This window comes from Cygnus atratus, chromosome 1 (genome assembly GCF_013377495.2).
Source record: "Cygnus atratus isolate AKBS03 ecotype Queensland, Australia chromosome 1, CAtr_DNAZoo_HiC_assembly, whole genome shotgun sequence".
In the NCBI taxonomy this organism is placed as follows: Eukaryota; Metazoa; Chordata; class Aves; order Anseriformes; family Anatidae; genus Cygnus; species Cygnus atratus.
The window spans coordinates 111,115,268-111,139,363 of NC_066362.1; positions in this window are offsets into that span (position 1 = coordinate 111,115,268).

A 24,096-nucleotide genomic window follows, 5' to 3' on the forward strand; every position below is an offset into this window, starting at 1 on the left:
AATAGGTGTTGCAAAAATGTCCTTTTATCTGTGCTTTTCAAGAAGGGATGTGCTGGTCAAGATTAGATTACACTGAATGTATCTATAGACTTTCAATGTGATGTTGTTGGACAATTTAGGAAATTCAGTTCAAATAAAGGTAACTCAAGAAAACTTTAAAATGAGATCTCACTTTTTTGACTTGTGCTCAAAGCTTGCAGAAAACATTTCTACACTGAAACCTAGATTTTCCATGAGATGATCTGGAGCACCTAGATCCTGACACAGTTGTGTCCTAGCTTGCATCTGTTGGGCTCCGTGACCTAACCTGATGGGATGGCTTATGGCAGGAGGAATTTTTGAATAGCCAGTAGGCAACAGGATGCATTGTGCTTCTTTTCTAGTTCTCTACTGTCAGGGCGTGAGGCACTGGCACAGGTTGCCCAGGGAAGCTGTGGATGCCCCATCTCTGGACATGTTTGAGGCCAGGCTGGATGGGGCTTTGGGCAACCTGGTCTGGTGGGAGGTGTCCCTGTTCAAGGCAGGGGGTTGGAACTGGATGATCTTTAAGGTCCCTTCCAACCCAAACCATTCTGTGATAAAGCACAGGCACATAGAAAAGGTATCCAGGTGTGCCAATTATATCAGGATTTAAGATGCAAAAGCTGCAAGCTAGATTGCTGCAAGAAGTTAGAAAGGAAAGCTGAACCAGGGAGCATCCATCTCCGAGCAGACAGCAGAAATAAGTGCTGCCTGTATGAGGTGCCAAAACTGGCACTCCCTCTGAGCCTGCATGACATGGGTAAAATCCTTCTGTGCTGCCTGAGAGAAGGAAGAACAACTGGAAAGGAAACAAAACCAGGAGCACCAGCCATTCCCAGCTCAGAGCAGACACTCCTGCTTCATGGTCTGTCTTCCTGTCCAGAGGATTATTGCTGCAAAAGGTAAATTAATGCTGCTATAGGTTTTTCTGCTGTTTACATACAACCTAGCATCAGCTGACACAGGGTCAGGAAAAATATGACACAGGCAGCTCTGAGGAAAAAAAAAAAAGGGGGGGGGGGGTTGAGGAGGAGGGAGAGCCTTGAAAGAAACAAACTTGAAAGGTGTTGGTTGCAGCTTGCCACCTGCATGTATTTCTCATTCACCTTCAGTACCTTTCTGCTCTTTTTATTTGCTCCATATCTCCTTTACATACAGCCGTTGTAACTACACGCAGTAGTTGGATCGATGCAGTTAAATCACAGAGCTTCTGCACATGGCCTCTCATCCATTTGCCTGCACCACTGCCCTCACTGATATTCCAGAAAACTTGTAAGATGTTTGCCATTTCTGGAGTACTATGGTAAAACGCCTAACAATTATGCTGGGAGATACAGGAGCAGGAATTTACAGCAGTTTTTTTAAAAAGCCTTTTACTGGGCTGCATTCTGTGCCTTATAAAATACCGCCTATTCAACTTTCTCTGGGAAAAGACACATTTCTGGTCTGATTGCAGACTTCAGATGCAGGACACCCCAACGTACATGCAAGAAGTAACTCGCAGGGCCGAGCTTGGCAGCACCAGGGGGCCAGCACTGTCAGGCTGTTCTCCTGGCCGGGCAAGGGGTGTCAGTCTAAGCAAATTCTCAATAATATTCTAATAGTCGGATATAATGATGACTTCTCTAAGCTCTTTGTGGTATGTTTCTTTCAGAAATATGCCCTTTTGCACAGCTACCCGCTTATTTATTTCCATTTTTGTCAAATCCTCCCTGTCTTTAATCCTATTGCAGTTTTAAAATGTAGTAGACAAACATGTAAAGCTTCTATTTCTTTCCGTGAAAGAACAGGCATTTTATTTACAGAGCTTACTATTTCTTTTAATATGTCACAGTAGGTCCATATATAGCACCTTCCCCACTAATTTCCCCTCAATAATTTCTGGTGGTTTCAGCTACCTCCACCAGAAAAATAGTCCAACTTAAACTGATCCGAATCTAAAACAGCACTACTTGCCTCTAGATATGTCCATTTAATATATCCAATACAAGCAGCCAACTGCTGTTCTCAAAAGACTATCTGACAGATTCTATTCACTTTCAAAGTAGCTCTCCATGGTTTGAATAATTATCTTTCATTTCCCCCTTTCTGACACTTTTCAATGATTTGTTGACATCTGAAGAGATATGTGCAATCTCACAAGAGGCAGCTGGACTTTCTACCCAAAAGATACAAATACAAAAAGGATTCCCATACAGAATTTGAAATAACTATGTTCTTTGCAAATGGAAGACTAAATCTGCATTTTAATGGGACATGTTTTTAAAAAGCGGAATTCATGAATAACCCTATGAGTTTTAACTTTTTCACTGCCAGTGACAAATCAGAACTACCCCTAGAACAAATTTCTACCTTCCCTTTGTCCAGTTTGCTTTCCTGACACTCGCTGCTGCCATGGCCAGAGCTCTGCAGGAAAACCTGCCTTGCCTTCCTGCTGCAAAACCAAAGAAGCAGCTCTCATGCCTGGTGTGTGGGTCTTTTCAAAAGCTACCCAGGTTTGGAAAACAAGCCCGTCACCCTGGTTTCTGTCTACAACAAAAATCACAAGAAGCCAGCAAATAAAGAATACACCCACAGAGTTATCCAAGCCCTGTTCCAGGTGGGTATGGGCACTGTCTGAACCCAATAGAAATTATGCTTACACTGGCTGTGTGAAAGCAGCACTCGTGTTCCTGTTTCATAGACAGAAAACAGAAGCAAAAAGAGCGCAGGATTCGATGCCTCACCCAGGATAAAGTGGCAAGGCTGTATCAGAGCGAAAATTTTGTGTGAGACTGTGAACATCCATCCAATGCTTTACCTGCAATAACTATTTTTCTAATTTGTGCTATGACCTGTTAGAAAGGCACTGGCAGGAAAGGGCTTTTTCCCTTCTTTTTTCGTGATAGCATACAGAGAAGACAGCATTAAGCAACAAGTTCTGTATTTCGATCTCTGAAGTGTGGTGCTTATTCTCTTCGACCTCCGATAGGGTGATGCCTTGGGGTTCAAAATAGCAAGAGGACGCACAAAACCTTTTCCTCCATGGCTTCTCTCTCTCAGTGAAGCTGGCATCAGACAGGCCTCTGAGATGTGTGGGAGCAGCAGACCAGGAGAGGCTGGTTGGAGCATATGTAATGGTTGCAGGGCCCAGTCCAGCCCTGCTTTGGGTTAATAAAGGTTCCCTTTGTGGCAGGGCTGTTACCTTGTACATCGCGGGCAATGCCTGCAGAGCAAGGAGTGGAGGGGAACTGGGTGCACAGGGTCAGCTAGAAAGCAAATGGTGAAAAAGAGGTGGACTGAAGGAAAGAGGGGAGGCGGAGGTGTGTCGGCAGGAGGACAGAGGGGCACTCAGCTTGGGGCAGCGCGCTGGGAAGGCCTCTGTTATCCAGAGGGATATCTGAGCTCCTGGGATGTGGAAGCACACAAAGGACTATGTGAGGGGAGAGACTTCAGAGGATTCAGACCCCTACATCGCGGGACAGTGCATGACAAGGAACCAAACAACTGGGTACACAGATTTTCAGCCGTGGCTACCCAAGAGGGCGCCTACAGCACGACTCAGGGTGTGTGAGGAGTTACGAGGGACTGTCAGCGTGTCCCCGGGCAGCACCGGGGCCCGGCACCACCTCCCTCCCCGGCGCAGGCCACGCCAGGCCCGGGAGCTGCGGCACCGCGGCCCGGCGCCTGGGGGAGCCTCCGAGGGAGCCTCCGGGGGAACCGGGGACTCCGTGACGGCCTCGCCGGCAGCTCCCTGGGTCCCCCGAGCGGCAGCGCCGCTTGCTGGTCCCCTCCCGCCCGGCCCCGGGGGGCTCCTCGCTGCCCCCTGCCAGGGGCCCTGGCCCGGGCGGCCTGAGGGGGGTGGAAGGTGCCCCGCCGGAGCGGGAGCTTGTGGTGTTAATTGGGAGGAGAAATAATTCCGCGTCCTGAAGGGATAATGCGGAGGGGCTGAGTCGTAATTGTCGGTGGCATTTACAATTTTAATACAGAGCTCCTGTAAATAAAGCCCGGCCGTACGAAGTGCGCTACTTTCATGTCTAACAAATGCCAGGCTACTTATTTACATACATTGAATTGTAGAGTAAGCTGAGCAAATAGATCCGGACGGTGGGGACCGCAGATGCCCTCCTCTGCTCCTAAGCAGATTCTCCGCTTTTGGGGCCGCCGACAGCAACCCAGCTCCTGGCTGGGACCTGCCCCTCGCCCACCAGGTCTGTCATTTTCTTGCCATCACAGGTACCTACTTTAAAATAAATTGATTTTCTAGGTAATGACACCAAGTTAGGTAACAGCACTATTTGGCTATAGATGCCATACACCATAATTATTCATGTTTGGTCAATGTGCACTCTAAAAGCAGTGTGGTTAATGCCACAAGCAAAAGGTGGCCCAGACCTAATCCCGATGCATGAGCCCCAGAACACCTCAATTCGCTCCCTAGAGATGTTACTTGCCTGACATTGCAAAGAGTTCTTAGAAGGTGTAGAAGAATGTGCTTTGACATCTGCCCACATCAATTTTGTGGATGCTTCCAGCCCCCTGTAAGCAAGTACAGGTATTTTAGGCTTTGGCTATCCTGTCTTAGGCTGTGGTTGTGACCTCAGCTTAGGACCAGGCCCAGAACAACCAATTTGTACATGTGGTACAAAACAGAATAATATATCTGTGTGCTCAGCTTACCTTTCATTTCCAGTACTTTTAGCCTGAATGTCCTACGACATTGTAACCAGGATTTGCCAGCCTGCATGGCTTTTGGAGCCATTGACCGATTTCTGCTTTATGTGACACTGGAACTACTCATGCACACCACATTTTTGCAAGATTTGTGAAAAAAAAGATGCAAGCAACAGTCTCAACAGAGAACTTTCTGCTGAGGAGAGGGAGGAAAAGCCCATCCCTCTGCCAATGCCAGCAGGTGTCAGCCAGGCAGCACTTCCCAAATCCTGCCACATCTTTGCCCAAAGGGAACGGGGCGCACATGGGTGCCCGCACATACCCGTCATTAGCAAGGTCTCATTTTCCTCCCCAGCTCCCTCAGCCCACAGCAATTTAAAAGGAACAAATTGTATTCTGGCTTCTCCTTCAAAAACTTCCAAAAAAAAGCATAAGCACATAGGGAGAAAAGGGTCATTTAGCCACTGCAAAGTGAAGCTTGACTAAGGAAAAAAGGACTTTGGCAAGAAAAGGCCAGCTATGGGGACAGGTGAAAACTCATGTATTGCTTTTTCAAATTCTCTGTCAAACCTGTAAAGACTTTAAGAGTACAAACATCTCTCAGAAGTAGTTGATGGAGGAAATGTAATATATGAACTCGTTTTCCATCTCTCAGTTTTTACTACTCTAGAGTTAGGTATAATTCTAACCGTGACAAGACAGGAGTCTAAAGAGTGTAAAAGCTTTTATTGTGCCTAATTTTATCTCTGTCTATGCCTCATTATTGAGTGGTAGCTCGTTTTGTGCAAACAGTTGCTGGTTTCCAGAAAAACAAGAGGACCTGTGGTGTCTGCATCGAACATATTCCTCAGAGAACCAGAAATCTCCAGTGGAGAAAGAGGTGGGTTCTTGTTAAGCGCTGGAAATAGGCTGAAATGTAAATGTGTATTCCTTTTTGCAACGTGCCTAATTGCCCATAAATGTCATTAAGTCGAGAAATGTTTTCCACCAAATTAACTTTGACTCGTGATGTCTAATTAGCTGGAGATGCTGAAAGATAACAACTGATCAGTCACTGTTTAAGAAAACATACCTAATGGTTGACTTTTTTGTTAGCAGCCATGTTGAACCAGGTATTGTAGCTGTCAAAACGGAGCATTATCAGAGCAATTAGGGACAATACCTCGGTGCAGCTTCCAACCAAGATAATTTGACAGCTCTTTCACAGGCAAGAAGTGCAGTTGAACCTAAACTTTCCATGAACTGTTTTTTCCGTTGCACAGAAGAAACTTTTTTTTTTAAGAGTATGTGTAAGAGCCATGTGTAAGCATCATTTGTGTACCTACCTCTCTTTTCCCACTCACCTACAATCAAGATCTCTGAAAGCAAAGACTCTACCATCAGTTTTCCCAAGGTGGCATTCAACTCTCTAAAGGAAAGAATGCAATATGAAAAGGGTGGTTAAATCCTAATCTTTTACTACTTAAATCTGTATTTGTGTACATCATTTTGTCTCTCACAGAATGCAGATGACTTTTCTCTTTCCACGTGGAAAGCCAGTGCCCACTGCATATATGGGGAGATGGCACTGAAGATGGAAAACCTGAGTTCTTGGTGCCTTGTCTAGAAAGTATTTTTGTAAGATTATACTACAAAATGGAAAATCTGCACCTGAGTTCTCACAAGGAAAAAAATATAACGTCACACTCTCAGAATTGCCTTCCTCTTAGATGTAATGTCATAAATGCTTCTGGATTCCCTTCTGCTGTGCTTACTTCATGCTGCCCTCTCACACAGCTGTTTATTCTAATTTTTCATGACAATACGTGAGCCCTCCCATCCACTGTTTTTCTCTTTATGCCAGATAGCTTTCAAGCATTCCGACTTCTTGTTCAGAACTATTATAAATCAGCAAAGATTCACTACAAACAATATATCTATAATGACTTACGCACACTGAGCACCTGCTTCTTAAAACCCACCTCTATTCTTTAGAATCTACAAGACTGTTACCCTTAAAGTCTCATGAAGTATTATCCAGTAGGAGATTTTAACACTGATTTCTGCCACTGTTTTTTAGCCCATCATAGTGACTGTACACACTTCTCCCCTTCCTTCTCCTTTTCTAAAGCATGCTGTGACACGTCCAGGTGCAAATATCTCTACAGTAGAAAGAAACATTTCAGTTTCCCTCCAAAAATTGTTTTTAACCAAACCCCCGCTTTTCTTCTTAAAGTGTGTGTGGCCTTGCTCTGTTTAACACTCTATCTAACAGAGTGTGTTGGAAGAAGAATAGAAATAAAATCTATGAGAGCAGAGTGAGGAATGGGTTAATAATTTCCACAGTTAGGTTATAAATTAGAATTATATTTCTTCTAGGCTGGGAGGTTATTTTAATCTCAACACTATGAACATTTCTCATGGCCCATTGCACATATGCCACCCACTAAGGACATTGAATCTGTGTTGCAAAGAAGATGCTGACCTCCAGAAAAGGTTCCGCAGTTCAAGCTTAGGATGTCAAAAAAGAAACAGATCCTATCCAACAGAGGCAGGGGTACGGCTTCCAACTATTCTTGTTTTATCCCCCTTGGTTGTACTGTAGGATATTAAAGTCCTGAAGAATTACAAAGTGATCTACAGGACATAGGCACTCTTCTGTATGCACAAATGGGCAGTGTGCAGCTAAACCCTTGCAGGGGTGATTTGCAAACCCTGAAACGCTTGGGATGAAATTAAGCACACATGTAAACATTTCAGTATCTGGTACGGTGTGTTACAGTGTGTTACACTGCAATCATCTGCTCAATATTTCCCACTTCCTTTGAGAGGACTCCACCTTATGGGTGGGGTGGGCCAACAGAACAGGTAGCTGCCACACCACGTACAAATGTCTGGTAACTTTTCCACGGGGGAGTTTTCCCTTTCAGAGTCCATCTCTCTGCTTCGGAGGCTCCTCAGAGGCAGCGGTCAGCAGTGCCTGTCTTTGAATCTTTTCCCACAGTTATTTTATTAAGTTCATACTGAACCAGAACACTCCCTTTGGTCTTCAAAGATGAAAGGTAAGATAGGACACATCGATTGAGACGCACCATTTTTTTCCTAAAGATAGGGCCAAGTCATTACTATGTATAGGGATTACCTATAACTCAGGGAGTCTTGAACCAGGTTGTATTTCAAAATTGTTTTCTATCATTTCATTTTCCAGGAAAAAAACAAAAGTTTCTGATGATCTTTTCATAACAGATCCTACAGGTAGATTGAAAATGACACACATTTTTTGTCCTCAAAATATAAGAAGTGTTTAAAAGTATTTCACTCACTTTGATTTCCTCATAATAAGTTATAATTTACAAGAGCTGCATACTTGTATATCATTTAATGCTCGTGGGATCTGCAGGTGTCCAGCATTTTGTTTTAACTGGGGACACATTCACATACAGACACGACCAAGCATCTCCCCCCATACGGAAGTGGGTCCGGTACAGCAGAAGGCAGCAGCTGTCTGAAACCCACTGAAACATCAAACACTGCTTCAGGGTAGGAAGCGAAAAATTTCCCCTATCAGTCTGCTCCCCCACCTCAATTTGCAAGGGCAAGCTGCTTGCTTTAAAGCCCATCCAGGACACTAAAGTTAATGTCCCTATGAAGCCTTCATACAACTAAAAAGTGTTTAAGGGCTTTTTGAGCCAAAAGTATTCCAGAGTGCAGAATCCCCTAAAGTCATGAGGAAATACTTATTTTTATATCGTAATAGTTCCCCATACAACAAAATTTCATGGCATGCTGTGTGAAGAGTAACAGAGGGTTCTCCCCCAGCCTGTAACCCAGGGACAAGTGAGCTTTAACCATTATCTCCCAACAAAAAATGATGAGCCACTTGTCAGAGGACTGTCTGGAGAAGCTCACCAGCTCTCAGTAGCTCAGCAGTGTGCAGTATCTATATGGGGGGAATTCAGAAACAATACATGAGAAACATTTATTCAAACAATTTACAGACACTTACAAATAGGTTGTAAGTTACAAATTATAATAATCATTTTTCTGCTACGGCTGAAACAGGTGCCACCCAAGACTTGCCTGATGCAAGGAACACCTTGCAAACAAGGCAAAATGCGCATGAGTAAAACTGGGACATGCTGTACCAATGTGCAGTGTAAAATGCAGCAGCAATCATGCCAGTTCTTCTGATGGAACTGGGATTTTTTGACAGAATTATTTGAAATGTGTAAAATCTTGCTACGACATCAAACATAGGAGGGCATTTTTCCTTTTTAACTTGCTTCATTGAGACAGTGTAAGGAGACTTCTCATTTCTTCAAGCCTAATGATGCTATGTAATTTGAAAACATGCAGTTAGAGAAACAGATACAGCCCCCTATGTACTGGAATATTGTCAAGAGCCTCGGAAGGACTACAGGGACGTTCACAGTCTGGATTATGCTTCACCTCATTACTTGTAGGTGCAGAGCATGCAGAGGTGGGGGGGGGGTGGCTCAACACCGATCCAAGTGCTTTGCAGTGCCAAAACCAGCACAAAGCATGGACTCTGTCCATAGAAAGTTACCTTACCCCTGCCACTTTTGTTCATAGTTTTCTTAATTTAGGAATAGGAATTTAAGGATCAGGCTTGGGTGAGGGGTATAAATATGTGTTTCATTTCTGTCATAATAGTTAAGAAACCTTTTTTGTTGTTTTTTTTTGTTTTTGTTTTTGTTTTTTCCTTCTAAATGTGAATTGCCATTGAAATAAGTCTACAGTAATTGAACGGTGTCAATTCATAAGGAACTACCTTGTATATTACGTGCTGTACTATGCTGGGACTTCTGATCTGTCTGTCACGCTGAATCTGCAATGTATGTGTGTTCTCAGTTTCAGGCACGTGCATATTACTGAGACACTTTGAAAACAAGTCACTACACACTGTCCATGTCAATTCACCTACCCTGGAAAAGAGGGTTTTCTGTGGAAAACAGAAGTTTAGCAGAATTTCAGATATCGTATACAACACACTCAAAAATATTCACAGCTATAGATCCCTTTTCAAACCACTTTAAAATGAACAGGAAGAGGCAGTATTTGGAGGCTAGGATTAAAAGTGGCTTCACATTCACATCACCAGCTCCTACGGTGAGTTTTAGTTTAAAGAAAAATGTCGCCTTATGACCTGCTAAAAACAAAATTACTTTATGGGGTTATCTGTGTTTATATCTTCTAACTGCAAAGTGCTGCTTAATGCAGAAAGGCAAGGAGTAATATATTGTACCATCTAAAATGGTCAGGAGTTTAAGTAGCGTGTCCCAAACAGCCTTTGAATTGTTTTAAAATGATTTACTCTGAGAGCCAAGCAAGCTAACTATATTTCTGACCTCCATTTTTTTGCATACCAGTCTTTGGGCAATACAGAGGGACAATGTTTAAATTCACATTATATTGTAGTCATTGCCCAGCTCTCACGAAAGAGCAGGTTAGTGAGGAAGACATGGAGAAAAGAAAAGACCGGCAAATTTAAAGATGGGGAAATTAAATTTTTCCCAGTTGCCCAGTAAGTAGTGGTCTCACTCGCTGGCTTTCAGCGTGCAGACTTAAACCTATGCCTTAATCCACACGCAGTGAGATAGAAAGGATTATTTGCCTGCTGATGATACCTGTTGACCGGTTTCTCTCCCTCTCAGTTTCAAATCCTCTGTTGCTGTCAGCGACACATGCTTTCCTGCTCGTCTGGGGTGGCCCAGCCTCATTAGCAAAGGATTTTGTGCATGTTAGTTAATTGAGCCCCGTTCCCGCCACCTGCCACTCGCGAGCCTCATCTGCGCACTAACTGCCTCTAATTGTCATCATACGGCCGGCGCGCCGCGACAACTTGAGAACAGACCCGGAGCAGCATGCACCGGCCCGGGCTCGGCAATAACCCGGGGAGCAGCGGCGCGGCGAGTGTAACAATTTACCAGGGGACCAGATGTTTGGAGAGGAAAGGCACCTTGCGCTAACATCAGGTGCTAAAGCTTCGGTGTTTATTATCATGTCAGGTGCTGAGCCCGGCCGCATCTCACAGGCGAGACGGCTTGATAAATGGATTCGCACTGGCCTTTCCGCCACCTTATTGACAACGGACCTATAAACAGGGGGGAGCAAGTACAATCATTTAAACATATGTGAAGTTTTGCAGCTCATTAATCTACAGTGTAAATCCCACAGCAGAAGTCCCATCACTTGCTCGGACTAGGCAGGACAAAGCGGGAGAAGAAAGGCATCCCAGAGGGACGAGGCTATGATGGGGAGTGGACAAATTGACCTACTATGTTTTTGACATCTCCAGCATTTATGCATAAACTGCTGCTGCCGGGCATTTTGTTTTAAGCAAATGCAGCCTTCAATCTTGGAGGAGCTGCTGGTCTAAGTGGGAAACCCCTGGTTTCCACAGATCTCTAGGCTGTCCACACATTGCAAAACAGTTCCCTGGTCTCAGGAACAGTGGCCTTAGAACAGATAATCCTACAATAGCCTTTAAAAAGCAGATAAATGACATCAGTAAATAATGCCAAAGAGAAAAAAAAGGCAAAATTCTTAAGATTTTTTTGTGCATGGCACATTTGTGTCATTAGTTGTAAAATATTTTTCCTGTACCAGCTGGTAAAATATTTCCAGATATACAGTGAAAGTGTCCTGAGATTTATTTATTTTTAAATCACACAGGTATTATAAAAAACTAGGTTATTTCTGAACTACATTTGTACATGCCAGAGAGTATATTTTGATGATAGAAAAAACCTGATTTAACCTACACTAAACTCTGCTATCTGATATGCCGTTGTTGCTGCACCGTGTCAGGTTTGGGAATCAGTACTGAATGCTCTGCAATCAGGATCACCTAACATCCCCTGCCCCCTCCACCCATAGGGATCAATTTCTCCCCACCAGCCCTACCCTGTGCATAGTCTCAGGGTTTTTTTCTGGATCCAGGTCCAGAGGGGACTCTGAAGCTCAGCAAACAAGAGAATTGTCCCACAAAATGGGTGTTGAAGCAACAGTGAGGCAATTGCTCCCTCAGGAGTAGCCCTCCCTTGTCAGCACACCCTGCCAGACAATTCCCTCCTTCACTCTCTTTCCTAAGCCACTGCTCCCCACTCCACACCACTTCCAGGTGCTGCCTGCAGACTTCGGTGTTCTCCATACACTCCTTACTACTCCTTCCTCCTGCCTTTGGCCATCTTCTGCTGGGCTAAGCCACTGACCCGTGAGGTTGTGGAGGGCCCTTCCTCGGTTTTCAGGACCTGCCTGAGCAAAGCCCTAAGCAGCCTGGTCTGATCCCAGAGCCAGCCCTGCTTCGGCAAGGGGGTGGATCAGAGACATCCTGAGGCCCTTCCAACCCAAATTACCCTAAGGTGATGGGGACACATCACCTTACTTGAGTGTCTTGGAGGGTTAGCATCTACACTGACCGCAGATGTCCTCCACTGAGGTCCGTGGAAGAGTTAGGCACCACTAGAGCATGAACCACCACGTGTCTTAGGTCACTGACAAAAAGTGCAATAGATTTTAAAAATGTTTTTTTGGCTCTCTTGAAAGTTTTACTTCTTGTCTTTTTCTATTGCAATGGAAAAGTGCAGACATTCTAAAAATCAAATGTCTCTTTTTTGTAGAAAAAAAAAGCACGCTTCTTAGACAATAATCAGGGATTAAAGCAGTGAAAGTCAAGAATACAATCTGTATAGGAGGGAAATGCTCTTAAATCACAATTCCAGTATATATGGTAGTCTAAAACAGTAGCTAGGTAAGAATGAACTGTCCCAGTGATACAAAACACTCATCTGATTTCCAGATGTGCTAAGGTAAAACAGAGTGTTACATAATGCTCCCCCCCCCCCCCCCCCCAAATCAGACATTTTATTTAGGCATCAAAAGACACACAAATTCAGAGCTTAATTCTGTGTGCCTAGGATTAAGAAGCAAGCAATCCCTGTGACAGACCTTGTTGTACAGTCACAGTTCGAGTTTTCCCAGCTCATTCAAGCCCAGGTTTTCGGCAAAGATCAGCAATGAGCGAGAACATCTCTTACCAGATAGTCTTTGAACATCATACTTTATTCTCCTTTTTCCCTTTTTCTTTTTACATGTGTTTCTATAGACACCCACACCAGCAATGAAGCAATGTTGCTTCAGGCTTCAATTCATACTGATCCATAAACGCCTACCCCTGATCCCTTGGCAAATAGAACCGCAGTCCCCTGAATGCAAGGCAGCTGAAGACATTGCCTTTTAAGTTGCAGACCTAAAGCTGGCCTATCACAATGCTTTTTCTTGATGCCTTGCTGAGGATTTCTCTTTATTTTCCTTTTGTGGTTTTGTTTACTCAGCTAAAGATTATCCTGACAAAATAAAAGAAAGAGATTTTATTTTTAGAAACATTTTATTTTTGTTTTAGTAGAGAAATGAATGTACAGTTTTGTGCCCTAGCATACTCACTGTGTACTACCCTATGGTGCACATGAAGTGTCAAATAGAAACTACTAGGTGTTGGGTTTTTTTTAAGCTTCTTGATTAACTTCCACAGGAGAAAGTTTTAAAATGGTGAAGTAAAAAGTCCTACTCTCTAATTCCAAGTTTAATGCCTTTCAGTGTGGTGTCTATATACAGCAATAAACAACTAAAAAAAAATCAGTGTGGGTAATCTATATATCCTCTATGTCACAAAATGATAAATATTATTTCATAACAAATCTCAATTTTGCAGTACGACACCTATAGCCACAGAGCATTTTAACTCCATTTTGCTTCTGCAGGCTACCGCCAAGTGAGATAGGAGCTTCATGCCGCAGAGCACCTCTGCCATGGCCCAAAATTGTGGCAGGCTTTCCCGAACTCTCACAGCTCTCTGTAATGTGGTTTGATGGTCTTGCAGCCTGCCACTTTTCAAGAAAGGAATAAAATTGTGGTGTAAGGCAAGAAGGTGAGGTGTTGGGAATGGTAGTTCAGTCTGATTCCGGTTGTATCACAAAACTCCTATCGGTAATAAGAAGCCACGCTTTACATGCAGTAATTTGGCAGCGGATTAATATATTTTTTAAAGCAGCTTTGAGCAAAGTCCTAAAGTCCAAAAGCAGAACTCTGCCGCAACTGCCGAGCTCAGTGTAAAAGCACAATCCTTGATAAACGTGATCTTTGTGTCCCCTGGCCTGTGGACCGGGGGCTGGGGCTTTGCTGCCGCAGAGCCGTGGCAGGCTTCAGGCGGAGAGTGGCAGTTTGACACCTCCCTGTCACCGTCACGGCGGCTCCTTCATCTGACCCAGGCTCGGGGGCCAGTGCTCAGCACCCGGTAACAGCTGAAGCCGCATCTGCCAAGCTTCGTGGGCCCGCCACACCATGCTGTGTCACCAGCTGCCTCTGTTTACTCCCGGCCCCTCGCAGCCTGCCGGCCGGGCCGCAGCCAGGCCTGGCCCTGCACTCCGTCGAGGGGCTTCGGACGTCGATGTGTGCCGGCCATGGCACCATGGGGCACCCGGTGCCTCGGGGAGAGGGTGAAATGGAGTTGGCGAGCAGCCTCTCCCCACCAGGAGAGCTGGGCTGAAAACTCCTTGCTGGAAAGCAAGGGGAAAGGAGAGAGGCTGTGGAATGGCTGTGAAGGGTATTGAACTGAAAGTCTCTTTTTATTAAACATAAGTCACCAGTGCTGCTCTGAAGATGGGAGCACAGGCAGGAATCCCTTGAACAGAGAAAAAAAAAATGTCTTCAGCAATAAGAGTTTCCAGGTAGTAATTTGTAGTGTTTTTACCTGAAAACAACAACAGCAAAAGCACAAACTGTGACAGGGCTTCCCTCAAGTCTTCAGCATAATAGACATCTGAGGTAAATGTTCCCGCACTGGAGAAGCAATTAAGTAGGTTGTCAACAAGAGTGCAAACAGCAGTCAAGGCTCTAAACACATTATGTACAGAGTTGTGACAGGGAATCCTGCTTGCTGCTCTGAAGTCAGTCAGGAGGACACACTAAGGACAGACCTACGACATGAGCCCAGCCCTTCTCCTGTTGAGAGGCACCCACTGCCCGTCTGGAGGGAGGACAGCCACCCGGGCTGGGGTCCACAGCCCTGACGTACCTCACAGCATTAGAGCTGCCTGAATTAGAGCATGCCCTCAGATAAAGGATGGCAGCCATGGCCCCTTATCCAGAACACTCCTTCCCGACCTGGGATAGCCTGAGACAATTCCCTCTGCAAGTAAAAGGGACATGGGCACACCTCTTCTAATGAGAAAGTCAGTTTTCGAGCCACCAGGAGCTGCCACGTCCTGCAGTCTTCTTTGCAGACTGGATGTTCTGCCATTATAATGTAGTCACTGATCCATTGGCAGGGAAGTGAATAGCTTTCTAGGTGTAGCTACAGCCTTTGGGGCAGGAAAAACTAGGATAGCTCTCCCTGCTTTACTTCATCTTTAAATAGTCTGTATTATTTATTTTCCTCCCTAAAATGCCTAAGTCTGGTCTGTTTGAAGGTGCAGAAGACGTTTTTAACCTGGGACCCCAAGTTACTGGATTCTTATTATTTTTAAAAAGCCATATTTCGGATGCTCATGCACTGAGTATTTGTCACAAAAATGAAACAGATTCAGATATTTGTTTCTGCCTGAATACACATTTAAACAGTTTCCAGCCTTCTCTTTAACAAAGTATATTAACACTCACTTTTCTTCTTGCTTATTTAGCCCCGGTCTTGGAAGCTTGGGTGGCCTTACAGTGTAGTCCTAAGGGCATTCATTCCAGTGATGGAAGGCACAGGTTCAAATTCCCTTGGGCACAAGTGGAAGCTAAACAAAATTTTTTGCTACTCGGATAACAGCATCTGCAAGGAAAATATTCACTGCGCTTTCAGGAAATCAGCTGGACAGTGGCTATGATGCAAGGTTGGTACGGAGTGACTGATTCACGAGTCTCAGCTCAACGTGTCAAGTTGAGCACAGAGATTTGGGGACAGCATCATCAGGAGCAGCGCTACACACATTTCTAAGCCGACTTTTAGGCAGCTCCAAGGTTATGTACCCTGATCATTTAAGACTACATTTGGGAGATTACAGGGGGGAACTTGTCTCCAAGTCTTCAGGTGGCACAGGCTGCCTGCCCTCTACAGACTGGTCTCTATCCTGTAGACACTTCGATGAGAATGGCAAGTACCAAAGCAGCGAGCTGTTCTCATGACAGAATTGCAAAGAGATTCTGTGAAGAAGAAAGCAAGCTACATATGTTAACAGGTAAATTAAAGACCTTGCCTTGCTTTTACCATCAAAAACCACTTCTGAGAGAAAAAAATATCTAGGCTTCTTTTTCTATTGTTTGTGTTTATTATAATAAAACATTTTGAAAGTTTTGTTGAAAGTTTGGTTATATTCCTTGTGTATTTACTGCAAAGTGTCATTTAGAAGTCTCCTAGAGGGGGCAGTTGCTCAAGTGGTGTAAATAGGCATTATTCCCTTAAGAATATGGCTATCAATATTTAAAAACATTTACAACCTTTAAAACATTTACAAACTCTTCTGATCATCCACTCATAATTGTTGCACAAAAGTTAAGCAGTGGTATGCACTGGAAGAAGTCAGATGCTGCTATAAAGTTTTATAGTATTCTCCTGAAACTAGTCCGTGTTTTGCAATGATGCTACAGCTTCCAGATGGAGAAGTTAAGGCTCAACTTTGGCAATTAAATTCAACCACTGATTTCAAACATGGAAGATTACCTTCAACCTTTCTTCCATCTAACCTTAAACTCCAGTGAAGAAAAAGACTGGGGAAAGCAGTTCTTTCTGCTCAGATTCTTTCATTGGGGAAAAAGAAAAGTATTCGTGGCCTAAAACCACAGCAAGGACAGAAAGAGTAGCCACAGTACAGAAGCTAACAGAGCTTTTTTGGAGCTTTCACTTCCAAAGCCGTTAAGTTACTCCAGATCCAAGGAAAAACAGAGTGGGAAATGCTGAACACTTCCAAGGATCTGAAAGACAGCCTGCTTGCAGAGGGCGCACAGTAACTTACCACTTCCCTCTCACCATGTCTGTTTGCAACATCCGGCAGCTTCTTGCTTTCAGATTCAAATTCCACATACAGCAAAGACACTTCAAGCTGAATGAGTGCACGGAAAAGCTGGAATTTCTGGAAATCGTTGCTATTTAGCAATTAAGGAGTGAAGAAATGTGAAATAACCTGGTGTAAATTTTGAGGATGGAAACTGACTGATTTGAAATAATCTATGAAGATATTTCCTAGAAGCAAATACACAGATGAACGTGTCTCAAAAATCATCTCAGTAGTTTGGAGGTGACAGCTAACTACATAAATTAGTTTCAGTGCTTCTTTTCTGTCTAACCTGGGAATGGACCAGACCGAGCACAGTAACATGATGTCTCGGCTGTTCACAGTCAGTTTGAGCACTCTTGTTGTAAGGACGAGCTCATCAGCACAAGCCAAATTCCATACACTCATGTGGATGAGCATTTAGGCACCAAAGTCTGACTTCAAACGAGCCATGAGCCTGTTTGCTCAGACTGGCGATTCATTCATCCCCAGCTATTGTCTCATTCACTCTTCCAGTGGACAATCCACCTGTACGTTCGGAGCTGTTGCTCATGTTGTGTGTGCTCTGCTGATGTTTCCAGCCCCTTGCCAACAGCGAGGAGTGCCTCTTTGCAGTTTGTGCAGCTGTTTGCAACATGTTTTTGCAACATGCAAAGCTTCCTGTGGGTCTGACTTTCACACACCAAATGCCTTCTGACCTCAAATTGCATTCTTTCTGACATTGTTTATTCAAACCAGTCACACTCTGAGTTTCACTCCAGCCATGCTGTCCTCCTTTGGTTAGCAATCTGTATGTAATTCACTTGCCAATATCTGTGGGTGGGAATGGTTGTCTGGCTGGCTTGTTTAGGATGAATCTCTTGTTTTCATTGCTTTGACCAGATCTGTACCTAGATTGTTCTTAGAAGTGGTTTAACCTCCAAAGGAACTTAGTGGCATTATATGGACAAAACCGTTTTCACTTTCTCTTTGCAATCAGATTAACGTTATGTTACATTTCACATTTACATGCTGTGCAGGACATAGATGAGCCCATCTATCTTGATAAGCTCAGCTCTGGGAAAAGAGGATTGAAGTCATCATGGAGTGATGTTCTTCTGGAGGTTTAAGTGAAAGGGATGCATTATGCATTTTAAGAATTCACTGTTTCTGTTTGGCTTTCTTGATGGTGTGTAACTGTAACAAGCTGCCACAGGATGGGTACCTTCACACCAGAAACCTCTCATACTATTTTAATTACAAATTCCTTAAATATTTATGCTCCTGCCAAGTCAAGAGTTTTATTCTGACAAGTGAGAAAATGTCAAAAGAACCAGTAAAAACTTCCGTATCACTTCAAACACTCTGCAAAATCCTGGCCCCACTGAATGGAGTAGCAAGATTACCTGTCTTCCTACTAACCAGCCACACTTCAGTAAACTGAAGTTTTCACACATTATTTTCAGTTCTGATTTTTAGGGATTCTGTTCTAATTAAACATAGATTTTAAGAATGACCTCTAAACTGCCTGAAAAATCAACCATGCTGTCCTCCAGTCCAGCAATGACTTTCATATGATGCTTCTCATCTTCTGTAATAAATTCACAGATGGACCATCCTTGTCCTTCCAATGCCTAAGAATAACTCCTAAGTACTGTTCCCAGGGGATTTGACTTAGTTTACACACATCTGCTGAGATACGTGTCTTTGAGCCCAGATTAAGTCTTTGTTTGACTATATTTGAACATTTGTGAAACTACTTGGCAAGAATGTCCTTATTTTATTCATTCAAAACATGCGCTGATTGTTGCCAGTGTGATCTGAACACCTCCGACAGAATTGTTGTCTTTCATTTCCAACATATTCAGAGGGAGGAGGAAACCAGTCACAGAAAATGGACATCTACATTAGCCCTAAAGCTGTGTCCCCCCTGAGTCTTTCTTCTTTAAGAAAATAAAATAAAATAACCAATTGTTCCATTTTTGAGGAAATGCATTTCAGACTCAAATCTTTCCCTAACTAGACTAGCAATGTTTTGCTTTATTAGCCCTCTGTCTCAGTTTAATACTTGTTTTGCTCATTAATCTTCAGCATGCTGTGTATCAGATGGGGGGTGTTTAAATTAAAGCATTTTATCTTCCGCGGCAGAGAAGAGACTAGGATACTGCAGAACCTAAGCCCATGACTGGCTCTGCAGGAGAAAGGTGAAGATGCTGGCACCACGGATGTAGCTCACAAAAGCAAAACTTCCCTTACAAAGAGCACAACGTGACACACAGTTATTTTGCTGACTGCCTAAGCAGCATGCAATTTAACCACTCCTGTCGGAGCATCAGCCACCTCATCTGCCACCTAGCAAGACCACAGAGCTGCCATCACCCAATTTGTAGGAAGAACCCATATAACCCAGCACCTCAGGAAAAAAGGACATCAAGACTTGTGGTTTGTGCAGCTCTGTATCACACAACTGCACTAGCTTGTTGGTCGGTTCTCAGTAGCTCATCTCTTCTCATTATCCCAAGCTCTCTCTCTCGTTTTACTTAGATGAATTGTGTTATGACACTGTGGACCTGAGCCACATTGCCCAGGAGAAGGAATATCTGTGTCCTTCTAAAGGAAATATGGTACATGGTTGGTTGTGTTCCAGAGGCACGTCCAGCTACCACAGGTCAGCCCAAATAACCTTCCTCACCCTTGGTATGCAAATACGTTGCTGGTCCCAGCTGCGACATCAAACGGGTCTGCTCAGACCTTTCCTAGTGCTCCACTCAGGCAAGGAGCATGTCCAGGGCTCGGGTCAGATTAATCCCATTCCTGCACCTGCCAAAAGGGCATTGCAAAGCTTTTGTCAGGAGCTGAGCAGCACCTCCAAGCATGGGCATGGAGCAGCACCTCCACGCACAAGGTGCTGCGCATGACAGGGAAAAGCAACGAACTCTCCTCCAACGAGGAAGTAGAGGATACACGCTAATAAACCCACTGGTGATTGATACATTTCTACAGGCTTTCTAGAAGGCTGCTGGATGTTTTGTAGAAACAAATGGTTTACAACTCATTAGCCGTGTTTTAAAAGCTAACGCAGCTGAAATCACAGGAAGAGCAGCCAAGGGAAGTTACAAGCATTAGAACCCGTGCAACCCCTTGCACTGGGACTTAGTTTAACCACAAAGACGAAGCACAGACCAGCCAGATCTCATTTCACCACACACAGTCTGCTCACCGCAATAGCAGAAATACAGCTGTACACTAGTTTTGTGGGAAGAGCTCTGCCCAGAGACAGAGCTAGTCTGACTTACCTTGAGCTGATGTTTTTAAATGCAGATGCAACAAGACCTGTCCCAGTCAGAGCACAGTCCCAGAAGTTTTGGGAAGCATTACCCACACATGGCTGGTCCCTTCTCAGCACTACCTAAATTTTCAGAACAGAGACATTTGTTTTGTTAGCTGTATAAGTACATTACATTGCATTTTTCCCTCCATACAATATTTGTGTTGCATTTTCCTCTGTTTACTGTGTTCTGTACTTAGGAGCACCAGCAAAGTTCTTCCAGATTTGTTCCTGCAGTATTGCCTCACATGTTATCCTACCTGTTATTCAGAACAAAACTTACTTGAAAAAGAAAAAAGGAAAATAGAAAAAAAAAAAAAGAGAGAAAATGAAAAAAAAAAAAAGGAAAGGGTCAAGCTGTGTTCCCCTAGTACAGGACAACTAACCGTGGTGCAACCACCTCCATTCCAGCACTGCCACCTTGCACTGGAGGACAGAAATGCAGCCAGTCCCAACCCCCCAACTAACTTCTGTATGACTTTGATTGCTCTTCTTATCTCCCTTTTATTATTTTGGTCTAATTACTGCTGGAACAGGCCCAAATGTCTGAGTACGTATCATAAAGTCAAATTTTAAGTAAGGGCCTCTTGCATTGAAGATGTTCTTTAGCATCACCTAATCCCCACGCTGTGCCCCCATAAAGTCCCTCTTCTTGACGAGTAACTGCTGCTCACAGCACTCGTAGCTGGGATAGGAGAAGTGGGCTGTGAGGGAAATTGTGGGCTCATTGTGGCCTTCTAGCAGCTCTCTGGAAGGGCAGGTGACAAATGCTGAGATGCCGATGGTGATTAAGATTTCCTCCAATGTCCCCATCCTGTGAGTGAAGCAACAGTAAAGGCGGCTGGGAGCCCAGCCATTTTTCTAGGCCTTGGGAAGACACCACAGATTTGGGGCAAGTTGTTTACCTGCCTCTATAGTGCCTCAGTGCCTAGGCTCTGAAATGTTGGGAACGGTGGCTCTTTACACACCAGGGTGGAGGCTGATAAGCTAAAAGCATCATTCTTGTGGCAACAATGAGCTGTCTGTGAACACCTGTGATGTGCAACGCTCACTATTACACTCGCAGACCATTACATTTCCCCTCCAATGTCGCAGTCTGGAGCACTAAATGGAGGATTACCAGAGACCTATAGCAGATGGGAAAGCAGGGTTATGGTGAGGAGGTGTCCATATAGCTGCAGCCAGAGGAGACATCAGAGAAAGCAGAGGACACAGAGCTGCCAGAAGCGGAGCAAGAGGAGCGGATGTTTTGCAGGCGTTCAGCATGCAGCCGCGGGGAGGGTGTTACCCCGCCTTTTATACCAACACATGGCAATCTCAGTGTGACTCCGTGTTGGCCGGTGTGGCTCCGGGAAAGCAGAGAAGGAATGCAGACTGGCACATGAGACTGCCCGTCCATCCTTTGGATGAACTGATGGGAGGTTTTTGTACGCCTGCCAAAGGGAAAAATAGCAACACAATTTACCTGGGAACAGATGGGCCTTCCTAGGCAGCCAGCCTTAATTAACCAACACGACAACTCAACCGCCTCCGGCCGAGGCGTGCTGCAGAGGCCTCGCCAGAGCGGCGCATGGCCATAGCGCAGGCAGCCAAGCGCGGAGCCAGGAAAAGCCCTGGACTCAGCACGGCAGCTCGGGGGGAGCGGGCGAGCCAGAGATGTCACTTGTCCTCTGCTCTCCCTGCTGCTCCTCCACATCACGCTGCTGACACCGCAGCCCGGGGCCGGTGCTCGGGAGGAGAGGCGGCGACCCCGAAGGCCAAGGACGTTCCCGCTCAGGGCGCGGAGGGGAAGCGGCACGCTGCTGCCTCAGCCCTGCACACCAGCCCCGAGCGCCTGCTGCTGTGGTGGCCTCTCCTCAGCTGCTCAGAGGAAGTCACCCGTGGGGCCTCGTGCCATCTATTTTCACGGTTTTATCAGAAGTTAGGAGCTACAAAGTTAACTCGGAAGCGCTCAAAGGCAGATGGGGAGGGGCAATGGGAATGGATACAAAGGGATTGTATCCTTGACGCTTCCTCACTTGACCAATTAACAATTTTCTCTTCATTTTCCAGCCCATACATGGTTCCTCCTCAGCAGCTCTTCCCACCAGGCTAAAGAACCATTAGCGAGTCCCAGTGTGCCCCTTCCGTAACAGTAAATGTTTCTGGTTATCAGATGTGGCCAAGATAGTGCCTCCATTTCAGACTGCACATCTGTTAGCTTTCAAACCCATACACTCACTTTCTTAACCTTTTCCTTATTCTTTTTCTCAAACTAAAAGCTAAATGGTTTTGAGGAGAGCCTGAAAAAAAAAATCCCTCACACCTCTGAATTCCCAGAAAATAAAAATGCGCTATTTTTACACTTTAAATGATGGCACATGTGGCTCAAACCAGTTAGATCTAAATTTTTAGAGCTGTACTCAGATTGAAATTGTAAACAATAAAACCTATGCACAGGACCTGTTGGGAGTTACACATGGCTTTGTTGGATCTACTGCCCAGGAACAAGAGTAGCTCAAAGACAGAGACCAGCATTGGTTCACATATAAGACAATTTGATCTTTCCTATATGTACAAACATCTGTCTACCTATGTAGACCTGAAGAAATACAGAGACTGAGGACCCCACTTTTCTGTGTTCCCTCCCCTCATTTTTGAAAAAGTCATTTAAAAATTGTCGCAAATACATTGCAGATGGGACTTGGGTTATCCTGTATATTCAGCCATCGAAGCTTTCGCTGACTGTGCAGCACAGGGCTATCTGTAAGTTAACTTACACACAATTTAGATAGCAAGTCCGATTCTCCATCTCCACCGTACCATGTGTTGCTGCCCTGCCAGTGCCATATGCCTGTGTCGGTGGAAGCTATTTCTCCCCGCCACGTCTGGTTGCGTTTGACATGGCACCTTCAGAAGCAGCAGGAACCCTTTGTTCCTAGCACAATAATTGTCAGAGCGCCTCTTTCCCTATAGGCTCTGCTTAGCAGTATGAAAAGCTTGCATCCGCACAGCCAAAGCAAAACTGAGAGTAGGCATACTAGTTTCTGTGATTATTGAATTAATCTGCACAACACGCGAATGTATGTAATTACAGGATTTCTGTTTCTCATGGATGGCTCAGTTATAGTAAGTTGCAAAGTCGTAAGTGGCTAGTCGGTTAGTTGAACACTTGTTTTTCTAAGGAAATCACATCATTGGGTTATGAGCTAATCTTCACATTTGAGAAGGTATCAGCAGTCTTTGAATGTCTGGGAATTTCTGTTGAAGCAAATCAGGAAATTTTTTATATACTAGGTAAAAGTTAATCAACTTCTATTATTTTTTGTCATATAATTTTAAAGACCAAGAATATTCTCTATTCTTCTCTTTTAAATACAGCTGACTAGAACTCTCTTTTACACTACATATGATCAGATAGCAGGGCAGTGTGAAGATGTTCTTCCTTTTGATCTAAGCAAGCCTAGCCCGGTACTTGCAGGCCAAACGCGTTCTGGTAGCTTGTGAAAATATTTTTAAAAAGCCAAAATATTTTTTAAAAGATTGATGAAAGGAGAATATATATTATTTCTGAGACCTTTCTTCTCCTCATATTTTTGTTATGGACCTCACTTTTCAAATCAGTTCATAGCATAGGACCGTGGTTGGAAGCCCTGGATGGATCACCCTTGGTCTGGCCATATCAGAATGGAGCCACACTTCCATGGAAAAGAAACCACATTTTAGCCTTCCCTGCAGCCAGCCTGATGTCCACGCCACATGGTGGAGTTTGAGCCCTCCCGCTTACCTCCCTCAGGCAACTCTCATAAAGCAACACACAACTCCTGATCATTAATGATTCATTATCTGTATCCCTCTCCTTCTCTCTTTTGTTCTAACCGTCACAGTGTAATTCTTTGTCTATTTGCTGTGTATTATTGGCCAATAACACTTTGTAGAGTCTTTAGAAAGAGCTGTTTACTCAGAGTCAATAACACATTCATCCATGCCGAGTTAATGCTCTCACATACACTAAGGGGGATGGTTTCAGAGGGCTGCACAAATCCCACCGCATTGTTCCTGGGGATTTGTGCACAAACTTCTGCTTACTCCTCCTTGGAA